At 41.9% G+C, this 12,359-nt stretch overlaps 1 protein-coding gene across 1 annotated transcript in view; it reads left to right on the forward strand.

The window, feature by feature from the left end:
* LOC121925573 (IQCJ-SCHIP1 readthrough transcript protein-like) overlaps window positions 1-12,359 on the forward strand; it is a 515,366-nt gene that overhangs the window by 290,770 nt on the left and 212,237 nt on the right.

A 12,359-nucleotide genomic window follows, 5' to 3' on the forward strand; every position in this document is an offset into this window, starting at 1 on the left:
TACCAAGATCTTGAAAAAAATATCACATCATTTTGCTAAACTGCTGCAGAAAACATTCTGGTAAGATAAGCATGGTCTTACATAACACAGCCAGAAGAACTAATTAGCTGTAAGGCAGGTCACATTTATAAAACAGACCTTCCTGCCTCAGAAACTGGCAAGGCGAAGGTTGCTCTTCCCCAGCCTTTGCTCTGAATTTATGACCATTATGTTAAGGGGCTTTACAACTCACCCTGCCTGTCCAGCAAAGGCATTGCTACAAAGCATCAATATTCTTTTTAAAATTGGTTTTCATACAACAGAAAACAAACTGATTGTAGCCCCAGCACACACGTACTTCCAAAGTTTTCCTCCTTCACCCCTTCTCAATAACAAAACCCTGATTATGCGTAGTCTATAAAACACAAATTATTTCACAAGATTTACCACACAAATATGAGTGGCACAACAAACTGGCCAACTACATAGTGGAGAAGAAGGGAGGTTGAAGGGAGGAGGGAGATACAAATAAAGGAACAAATTGGGATGTTTAAACTGCCTTAAGTTAATCCACAAATACTTCTTAAAGGTGGACCCTGTTTAAATATTTTTCTCCATCATCCCACTGTAAGAATACTTTTCCTCTGTCCGGTCTACTTCTCCTTCTTCCCATTCATATCACACTTAACATTCAATTCCATCTTTGGGAGACGACTGGGCCAGGGCCAAAACACAATGGTAAATTATCTGGTTATATCCTACAGAGGAAGAATCCTCAGATAAGGAAAGGGAAAAAGTGAGCCCGATAAAAGTTCAAGTCACATCCAGAGAAGATGCAGCCTATCCTGAAAGTGGAGGCATTGTATTTAGTCCCTGTTGAGATGGAGTTGGACACTGAGTGATTTTATCTTTTGGAGTTATTATAAGTATGGGCCTAGCCTAACCTTAAAGGGAAAACCTCTGGGAATTCAGTCAGCTACCTATAAATAAGCATAACCCATGCCATTCGTGTAGCACATCAAAAGCTCTGCAATCTTTTTGGCACTGGGGACATTCCTTGATCTCTAGTTTCCTGAATTTTGCTTGCTCCCTCAACTGATTTTGACCTTGCTTCAACTATGCTTTTGCTCTTACAGAACCTCTGTGTATGGCCATGGGCTGGATTGCTTTCTCCATTCTTTGCTTTCTTAATGCAGAGGTGTACTCATATAGGTACTTGCCATTCAGAAACAAGACAATCTTATTTTGTTATACAGGGTCCTGGGAGAAATCCACATAAAATCCACTTACATGATTAGGTAGCAAGTGATGGGAAGATTTGTATCTTGGTTACTTCTCTTTAAATGTACTATGAGGTGGAAGTTATGTAAATACAAAGCCCTAGTGATTCAGGTCCAGCATATCTAAAAAAAACATATTTCTACATACAACCTTGCCTTACACACCAGGAAAGGCCCTCAATGAGTCCTGCAACCCTTGGAGCAGAATCTAGTAGGCACATCACACAGGGCCTTCCCAGTTTGTGAACTTCCTCATAGGGAAGCTTGAGTGGCTCCCCTCCCCCTTTTCTTTTAGCAAACACCTAATGGCTAAATTTCATTATGTAAATCGTACACAAACCTGAGTCCTCGTTTTGGAGATAAATTTTCTCTCTCGGTGATGTATAAGCTGCCTTTGTGTGTTGTTGTGCCTTCAAGTTGTTTTTGAATTATGGTAGCACTAAGCCAAACCTGTCGTGGGTTTTCTTTGAAAATTTCTTTAGAGGGAGTTTGCCATTGCTTTCCTCTGAGGTGGAGAGAGTGTGACTTGCCCAACATTCACAGATGTGGGGCTGCCATGAAAAAGTCCTATCTCTGATATCTGCCATAAGATAGATCCTAACTACAGAGCAGAAAGCAGTCTAGTTTATCTCACGGGACTTGAAAAGTCTGGTGTGTTACAAAAGGGTCGGGATGGGGGAAGAGGCGGCATAGGATGCAGTTTACCACACAGGTACCCCAGGGGCATTTTAGGAACTGTTTAGAAGCGTTCCTGAAAATCACCTCCTGGGGGACACATTTGGAATGGAATGGGAACTTCTGACGGCAGCAGTGGTGTTTTTCTGTGCGGCAAACTGCGCCCTATGCTGCCTTCTGCTCCCATTCCGACTCCTTTTGTGATGTGCCAGGCCCGTTCTAGTGGCCTGTGCGATAAACTCCAGTGTCGCCAACCTAATCCAACTGCTGAGCATACAAATGGATGGAACCTGAGGACTATCCCAAGAAGATGATAAATGTTTCATAACTCTAACCATCTCTTTCTTGTGTTTGCAAACCATTTGTCAGATGGAAATAGAGTCCTCCTCCGTTCTCATGATTTTGGAACCCGCGTCCCTCGCTTATGCATGAGAGACGAATGGGGGAAAATAATGGGGCTTGATTTAGGCGAAACTCCATTTCCATGAGGGGTCCAGAACAGATCCCCATGAAAAGGGGGCACTGTACTTGTATACTACACATTGTATACTATCAATTTTCTTACTCTCTAAAGACAACTTATACAAAGCACCCATCAATTTATTATTTCTTTTTTCTTTGAATCCTGAGATTTGACAGATAAATTTGGAGTCAGTTCACATTCTGTTCTCCTTGAACCTCCTCATTATTGTAGTTTGAACAACTATGTAGAATTCCCACTGATGGCACTCTTAGAAACTAAGAATACCAAGACAACTGTTAAGCAGTTCAAACTGCATACATATTTCCAAAGGATCTGAACATACTGATTCACAGACTGGGTATGTCATGACGTTTGGGGTGAGTTTTGTTCCCTCAACAGGAAGAGTCAGTGATGTTAACAGAATTACATGGGTAAACCCCATGTGAATTCAATGACTACTAGGCACTTGGTAATAATTTTGAAGGGAAAACTTATGCTATTAAGAACAGCACAGACTTTGAAAGATAATAAACACACTAGGGATGGCATTAGAAGATGTGCAAGGAACATTTACTCGTCAAAAGAAAGGAATGATTCAATATACTAAAGTGGGGAAAACTCTTTTAGACCACTCCCTGGATGCAACACATTTTTAGCTATTTGGTAGGCTGCTAACATGCAGATAGGCTGAGTACTTCCACAAGAATATGTTTTAGTTACATTCTCTTGTTTTCCAATGTCATCAGGTTCCTGTTCACTGAAGGTGTCCTTTACTGTTCTTGGCCCACCAACTGTCAGAGCTTGAAAAATATTAAAAAAGTGGTCACTATATGCTGAGGGTAGCTGACTGGGGGATTCAAATAAGACTCAACATTAAAGAAAGGCAGTGTGATTCTTTCAACAAAATTCTGTAGAAGCCAAACTCATTGTTCTTCCAAAGTTTTTATTCAAACCAAAATCGTACCATCCTGAGAAAATTAAGCTGGCTCGTAGGACATATGAAAGCCAGATTAGTATTCCACTGAGATGTCAACCATATATTAAAATCCATAAAATACAGTAATCCACAGCTGTTCAGTTGCAGAAAATAATGAACTGCCCAGTGAGAACTGGTGTCCATGAAATGGAAAGAAAATGCCATCTGGTATAGGACATTGCTCTGGCTTAATGCTATGAACACAAGAGGGCTTGATCCCTCCTTGACATGGTCCATTATGGATGTAGACTATTAGTATTCTGATAACAGCAGTGCCAAATTGAAAAAAGAAAAACAATAGAGAAAGAAGGGATGATGCTTACTATGTTCAAGTGCATTTCACAATCTTTTTAGTATAAAACGCCTGTTCATTTAAATATAAAGGATCAGTTAAATAGACCTATAAATGTGAGCTATTTTTTATTTTTCTCCCATATTATGGTATGGAAAGCTGTTTAGATAATAGGCTCATAGCCGAGAATGGATGTACTTATTTGCAGCAGGATACTGATGTGCCTGTTCCAGAAGATAAAACGATTGGCAAGCACAATATAACATAGGAAGAATGCTTTGAACTTCAACATCATCTTTCATCTGATGACTACAGAGTAAAGTACTATGAATACCAATTCATGGGAAGCAGCCCTAAGATTTGGCAAAAATATAGAAGAGAAGTAAACAGTTGAATGCCAAGGTCAATGCCAACTGGACTCAAAACATCTATTGAGATTCAGTAGAACACTATATCGTCAATTGTTTGTTTGTTTTTAAAAAGCATTTCTAATCAATGTTTCTGTTTAACCATGTTCAGCTGCACCAACTTTTAACATACTCGCAGTCTGCAGATGAAAAGCACAGTACAGATTAAGCAAATAAGATTTAAAAGATTATAAACATTTCGAGGGGCATTAAAATATCAAACGGTCAAGCTTGGTAGACAGGGGAAAAAATCTTCACAACACATGGTTAATTCTGTTTTCTATTTGGTTTGCTTCTTTGGATAAAACATGAAGTTATGTCTTTTCAAAACGGAAAGGAGGATAGGAATCACGTAATAGAAAAGATGGGCAAGTATACAATTAAAAGCTACTTGAAGGCTATTTCTTGCAGCATTGAGCCATAGTTGCATTTCCTTCCAACAAATTTACTTTTGTCTTTGGGTGGACTTTTGGGAATGACAGACTGGCACTCAGCCATGACAGCATTGGACTGCTAAGGCTGAAGGATCCAACTCGTTGGGAGCCTTGACATTCACTTTCAGCATTGCAGATCATTGTTGTGTGCCTTCAAGTTGTTCTGACTTTGGGACCTTATGGCGGACCTTCACAGGGTTTTCTTGGAAAGTTTCTTCAGAGGGGGTTTGCCATTGCCATCCTCTGAGGCTGAAAGTGTGTGACTTGCCCAGGGTCAACAGTGAATTTCACGGCTGAATGGGCAATTCAAACCCTGTTCTCCAGAGTCATTGTCCAATGCTCAAAACACTACACCATGCTGGCTATGTCTAGTTCAGTATTTAGAAACCTACATTTAGAAACCCCTTTAAGAACATGCTGAAGCCTCTAATAATGTGCAGTAGCAGAATGATGTTCTGAGTCCCAGAACATCATCTCTCTGCTCCTCAGTTATAGGTGATTAGCACTTTAAAAAGTTTTTATTGTATATTTTTGATGTAAATCACCAAATAAAACATTTTGATATAGGAAAACTTACAATAACGATGTTGTGTGGATTATTTGTTAGGATGCCAGAATCTCTTTGTATGAAAGTACAATAAATTAGCTCCATTATTTTTAAAATACTTTCACACATTCTAATCCTGGCAGTTAATTTTGCGTTTTTGACAAGATTATGCAGCGCTCTGGGCAGGACACTTTCTAAGATGAAGGACCAATCTTCCCAAAAATAGTTTCTACACTGAACTCTTCACGGGTCAGCGTAAGAGGGGTGCTCCAAGAAAGAATACAAGGACTCCCTGAAACAACACTCTCAGGCTTGGCCAAATTGATCACAAACAATGGTCCACCTGGCCTTGCACCGGGGGCATGGAGACGCACTATCCACGATGCTGCAGCCTTCTTTGAAAGCTCACACCGAACGAGTCTCGAAGAGAAATGACAACGCAGACAGAACCAAACCGGAAAAACATCACCCAAGGTGTCATGGCCACCAGAGCAGTCTTGGAGGATGAGGAGGAGGATGGGGCTCCTCCAGAGCAAGAGGTATAATTGAGGCTACACAGGTGTATCCTGCTCCAGTGCAAGAGGTAATTGAGGCTACACAGGTGTTAATCCTGCTCTGCCAGAATCCAGCCCTGATGTCCCAGCCCAGGGGGAGGCTCAGCCAGGTCCTAGTGCTGTGTGGATCCTCTGGTGGTACAGCAGCCTAGGGTGACTCTGGGGAGGAACCAGGCTTGAAGGTTCCCTCCCTATAGACAACGCAGGGCTGAAAGTGCTGGCAGAAATAAAGGTTAATAATAATAATAAAATAAAGATGCAGATCCCAAAGAATTGCTGAGAAGCAATTAGCAAATCGCCTAGTGGCACGGGGAAGAGTTTCTCTTACTTAATGAGCAAGAGACACCAACTCAGTGCCAGAGTTATTTGTTGATCTTTTGGTGTGACTGCTGCCTGCACTGCTCCCTGTATCTTGCTCCTTGTGCCTTGACTCCAGAACGGACTGCACTATTGCTACCTTCTGGCTGACCTGACCCTGGACTGGACTGACTTGTGACCTCTGTTTCCTGAATTCGGCTTGGCTTTCGGTTTGCTTGTTCTCTCTCTCCTGCAAGTTGTGGACTACTTCCAGTTTCATGGTTAATTGCCTTCCTTATCGGCGTGTGTGCTGGCTGCAGTCCAGGACAGATAAACTCTGGCACTCAGTTAGTGTCTCTCTGCTCATTATAAGAAGCTCTCCCTGTGCCACCTGAGGGTGATTTGCTAATTGCTTCTCAGCAATCTTTGGGATCTGCGTCTGCTAGCACTTTCAGCCCTGCGTTGTCTATAGGGGGAACCTTCAAGCTTGGTTCCTCCAGAGTCACCACTAGGCTGCTGTACCACCAGAGGAATCCCCCAGCACTAGGACCTGGCTGAGCCTCCTCCTCTGGGGCTGGGAGATCAGGGCTGGATTCTGGCAGAGCAGGATTAACACCTGGTGTAGCCTAAATTACCTCTTGCACTGGAAGAGCCCCATCCTCCTCCTCATCCTCTGAGACCTGCTCTTGGCTGGCCATGACACAAGGGCGGTTACAGACCGCTCCTTTGGGGCGGCCTGTAGGCGCGCCTTTCCCCGGTGTATCGGGGCCTCAGTTGCAGACGGCAGCCTGAGGCCCGATCCACTGCTTTCAGGCCGCAGGGAAGCGGCAAAAGGCCGCTTCCCACAGCCTGGAAAGGGGTGTCCTGGGGCTTCAAGCCCCAAGGACACCCGCAGGCGGGGAGGGGGAGAAAGGGGCCACTTGGCCCCTTTCTCCCTTGCATTGCTGGGCGCAGCCGTCTGAGGCTGCACCCAGCAACGCAAACCAGGAAGGGCTCCTTTTCGGAGCTCCTCCTGCTCCGCGGAAAGGGCGTGTCCCTCGTGCAGAGCGATGGCGTCATGTCCGCGCCGCCTCGTTTGGAGGCGGTGCATTCGTCACGCCATCATGGCGGCGGCTGTGTGGAACGGCCGCCGCCATTTTGTGCGCGTGGAACACGTGCTAGGGTTAGGGGGGTGCGGAAGCACTGCCCCTTCCTAACCCTAGTACGCACTCGTCGCGTACTTTCATGGCGGTCTGTAACCCGCCAAGGAGACTTTCTGCTGTGCTTTCTGCAACTGGACTTGTTTATGTTGGATTGGCCTTTTTAGTCATGAACACACTTGTAGAAAGCGCAAGATGAGTCCTTCCTGAGTCTTCATTCGCAAAGTAAAGCCAGAGAGAGATATTCCAGTTCCATTTGGAGATGCCAGGATTTGAACCTGGAACGTTTTGCATATAAGATGTGAGGAATATAACTAGGTTGTGAACTTTTCCTTGCTCTTCTTCCAACAAATATTTAATCTATCTGCACCCCTTGAGGAAGGCCACTTCCCATCATCACCCCTTGAGGAAGGCCACTTCCCATATCTAATCAGAAGTTGCTAACCTGCTGAAGGATAGATAGGACCAAGAAATAAAAGATATGACAATCCAAGGATAAGACTGGTGTCCATTATTGCATCAGTTATAGAAGTAACTTTCTATTATTGCTCTAAGTATACAGCAGTTTATAAAAGAATGTTCAGATTTTTTTTTATTTTCAAAGGAAGTATTCTGATGTGTAAACCTAGGTATGATGACACCATGAGAGCCTGCACAGTGAGTTAACTGTATTTCCAGACAAATTACTTTATAAAATTAAAAATCATAAGTTGGAAGAGACCACAAAGACCATCCAGTCCAACCCCCTGCCATGCAGGAATACACAGTCAAAGCACCCCCAGACATAATGGTGTCACTGAGGTTGGTGTCACCCAGTGTGTGTGAGGGGCTGCTTTGCCCATCCCTTCCTAGCCAACCACCCACCCATTTTAGTTTAATTTAGTTTCATAATATTTTATACCTTTATTAAATGTATTTGTTAGCTTGTTCTGTATTGTATTGTATTTGGTTTTTGGGTTTATATTTGTATATTTTGTTTTACAGCTGTATTGTATTAGTTTTATATTATATTACTCTCTCTCTCTCTCTCATTTCAGGCACTAAATGCAGACAAGAGGCATAAAATGGTAGTCTAGCCATCTAGCCAAAAAGACCCCCCCCCAAAGCCCTTCCACAATTGCATTTCCTCTTAGAAAATTACATGATGCTTTGATCACTCCTGACAGAAGGCATTCTAAAGTGGCTTGAATAAATTAATGGAGGACAGACTTATTTGTGGATATTATCTGTAACAACAACCAAGGAAATGTCCCTTCTCAGAGCAGCACATCTCCAATGATTAGACATGGAAGACAAAGATGAAAGAATACCTAATACCAGGTGCTGTAGGGTATATTTCAAATAAAGGAACTGGCAAAACCATCTCAGGATTCCTTGCCTAAGAAAACTGTATGAAATTCATGGGGTTGCCATAAGTCAACTGGCAACTTGAAGGCACATATATTCTTGGCTTTATTTCGCGAACGAAGATTCAGGAAGGATTCATCCGTCCTTTCTACAAGCGCGTTGATGACATTAGATGTATCCTTCGAGCCTTTGCAATGGATTATTTTGGTGGAGCGCAGCGTGCACAGAACTGGCTTCACCCTTTAAACCAGAGGTTCGACTAATGAGGCCTTGACAAGCATGGACGGTGGCAGCGAGGTCCCCGAGTCGTAGGTTTGATTAGAGTTTCCTTCTCTGAGATGGTCGGTTGACCTTACAGGGTTAGATGAGCACCATCTGCCCAGGTTTGGGATTAGAGTTTTCCTTCTCCTAGGATGGTTGCCACAAGGCTAGAGAGCCCATCCTGCCCTTTGGCGTTCTTGGTCAGACCCTTCGGTTGTGACCTGTCTGGCATGGGAGGCCCTACTGGTGGCTATTATACCACCGCCAGCATAGCTCACAACTTCATTAGGGTATGCAAGCCTCTCCCCCACACAGTCAGAGCATAGCTGGAGGGGAATAGGAGGCCGGAAGATGACAGTTAAGGAGGGAGGAGTCTCTTCCTTCAGGCTATCCCTGATGGATCTGGGTCTGCATGATCACTCCCTCTCAGGTTGGAAGATGACAGTTAAGGAGGGAGGAGCCTCTTCCTTCAGGCTATCCCTGATGGAGCTGGGTCTGCCTGATCACTCCCTCTCGGGCTAAGATGACAGTTTAGGAGGGAGGGGCCTCTTTCTTCAGGCTAGCCCTGAATAATAACACCATTATTCTAATTTTTGTTGAACACATGAAATGAGGGTCCAGGCAGAGAAGGCACATGAACAGAAAGCCAAATATTTGAGGTTTGTTACAGGATTACCATGGTTTGCAACCTCTTCAAAAATGTTATCCGGTATATTTGATATTTTACTAACTCAGCATATTTTTTTAGCAGAGCTCCTTGAACAGCAGATGTTGTTAGCAATTAAGGCTCATTTGGATTTGTCCAATATTGAGAGGTCAGCAAATCTGGATGTGTGCATTCTTGCTTTTTTGACAAAAAGGGATTGCTTAGAAAGAGTAAATAGTGACAGTGGTGTCTTTTGATTCTGCTTTTTCAACTTTGGGAAAGAGTACTTAGCACAAAAGAAATAACACAAAGTTTAACTACCAAAAAGTTTACATTGTAGGTTTCCCATTGAGTGATTTATTATTACGCAAAAGTGTCCTAATTTTACACCAAAGTCTTTAAGATAATTAGAAGGTGAACTACATATTTATAGGGTACTATATTAAAAAGTCTTCCCTATCTTATTTTCACCTCTGTTGTCAAACAGGTGTGGGAGTTCATGACCAGGTAACCCAGATTCTTATTTTAAATATTACAAATTTATAGCAGCTGTAGAGCATCTAGTTTTGACTGGAGTACTGGATTTAGGCATGGTTTTTCAAAAAACATCCATTTATCTTGAAGCATTTCCCCTAACAATACTTCCTGAAGCAGATACCCAGCCCTGCTGAAAGGGTAAGGAGGGAAAAACCAAGTATGAAACAGGTACCTAACTTTTTATTTCCAAATTGCTTTAGAGTAAGTATTCAAATTGTGGAATGACCAATGGTTAAAAATTCTCTCCCCAAGCCAGAAATTCCACTTAAAATCATAGCCTTCCGCGGTTGCTTTTAAGTTTTCACAGATGTTGAAAAATCAAACCACGGCTCTCCCACATAACACATACTTTGGCCCTAAACTCTCAAGAATTTGGTGTGTTATTAAAAGAAATGGCAAGAAGTCATGGCAAGGAAACACTTAAAGGGAATTTTATTCTGGAATGTGTTCACCACTGAGAACACTTGTTTATTCATAGATAGGAGGACTAAATGGGATCTGTTTAATGTAATTTCTCCCTTCACACAACAGTAGTCCTGCTGGAAATTCCCAATGACCAACCTCTATGGCAGGACGATACAATAGCTATGTTCTCACAGAAAGGTGAGCCAAGGTTCTGGCAAATCTTGTTTCAACAGAAATGACCTGCATACTGCTGTGTGCAACCAATTTATTCCCAAATGGCTTCTTCTATCAGCAGGACTGGGGAGGAAATACAGAAAGAAAGTGCACCCTTTGACCAACAGGTAGCTCCCTCTGCCCTCCATAGCGAGACTCAATCTCCCCCAAAAATCTCACTTTCAAAACAGCGAACTACACCTAGAAGCCTGGGTGTGTGTGCTTTGTCTCCTTAATACGCTTTAATATTATTTCCTCTTCGCCCCATACTTGTTTTATACCAGAATGGTCTTTTAAAAAAAAAAAAAAAAGGGGGGGGGGAACTAAAAATGAGCATCAGGTCAATTTCAGTTTCTAAAAAATACATTTTATGGCCTGAAAAAGGTGGAGGAATAATATTTAAATTGCAAATCATGTTCTTGAGCCTTCTAAGGCATGATTTACCATTCTGATGAGTGAATTTATTTCTAAGGTTGGAGATAGAGTGCAGCTTGCCTACCAAAGTCTGGGATAGGGTAAATATGGCTCTCAGACCCTTCCAAGTTGTTCATCCCTCAACTAAAATAAAATAAAAACAGCTTGTTGAGCATGTTGTACAAAGACAAGGTCCTACCTTCATGTTTCTAAACAAGCAAAGATTAGTAAACCAAGATTTACCATTTTTATAATTTATAATAAACTCTGATTTATAATCCTGCCAAAAAACAAAAACAAAACAGGATCCTGGGTTTGAATTACAATACACATTAAGTAAACTGTTTCTAAAAGAGTCCACCCTATCAGATTTCTTTAGCATCTGGTTAACAGTCAGTTAACATGCTTTAACTATCCGAAGGATCCAAATTACAATGAACCAAGTCCATCCACCAATATACACCTCTTTTGCAGTAAACCAGGAATTACCAGAATGACTTACTCCTTTGTATGAACAGTACATATAGATAACACGCTTTGCACATCAAATGGATGGAAACTTGGGACAATTATTCCTCTTTTTACAAAAGGAAATCATAGAGATCAAAAAAATATAGATCTATTTCTTCAATTGACTTCACAGCCAAAATCTATGCTAAAATCTTGCATAAGAGGACTGGGTAAAGCTTAATTCTGGTTGAGTAGAGGAGCAGTCTGGTTTCAGACAGGGAAGATCAGTTACAAATAACTGTTTTAGCCTGTCCCATTTGGTATCAAACATATTCAACAACTAGATACCAACTCTCTATACCTTCACTGATTTAATTGCTGCATTTGATTCTATAAACAGTATGGACAAAGTGAAGTCAAAGGCTTCATCGATAGTTTTTTGTGGGTTTTTCGGGCTATGTGGCCATGTCAGGAATAAATTCTTCTAGAACATGGCCACATAGCCTGAAAAACCCACAAAAAACTAAGTATGGACAAATCCAGCTTAAACAAATGGCTGAAAGCTTCTTTTTCTCATAAAGGCATTCTATACAGACATAAGTAAGAATCATAAATGGAGGGAATCATGTTAACTAATGAAATTCCTACTGGTAAAGGAGTCCATCAAGGCTGTTTCCTTGCTCCATTTTTAAAATATATATTAAGGATTTAGTTTCTACAGTTATGGTCAAAAGTTTCACATGTCCCTTGGATCAAACATTGATTAAAATGGAGACTGCAGTCAAGACTAGGAATAGGAAGAGCAGCTATGAAAGAACTGGATATGATCCTAAAGTGCAAAGATATACAAAGAAGCACTAAAGTTAGAATTGTCCAAGCCATTGTATTCCCTATCATGATGTATAGATGTGAGAGCTAGACAGTGAAGAAAGTGGACAGGAAGAAAATAAACTACAGGGGTACCTCGGGTTACGAAATTAATTCGTTCCGCCGCCACTTTCGTAACCCGAAAAGCCTTCGCAAGCCGAAAACCCATAGGCGCT

The sequence above is a fragment of the Sceloporus undulatus genome, chromosome 3 (genome assembly GCF_019175285.1).
Source record: "Sceloporus undulatus isolate JIND9_A2432 ecotype Alabama chromosome 3, SceUnd_v1.1, whole genome shotgun sequence".
Taxonomy (NCBI): Eukaryota; Metazoa; Chordata; class Lepidosauria; order Squamata; family Phrynosomatidae; genus Sceloporus; species Sceloporus undulatus.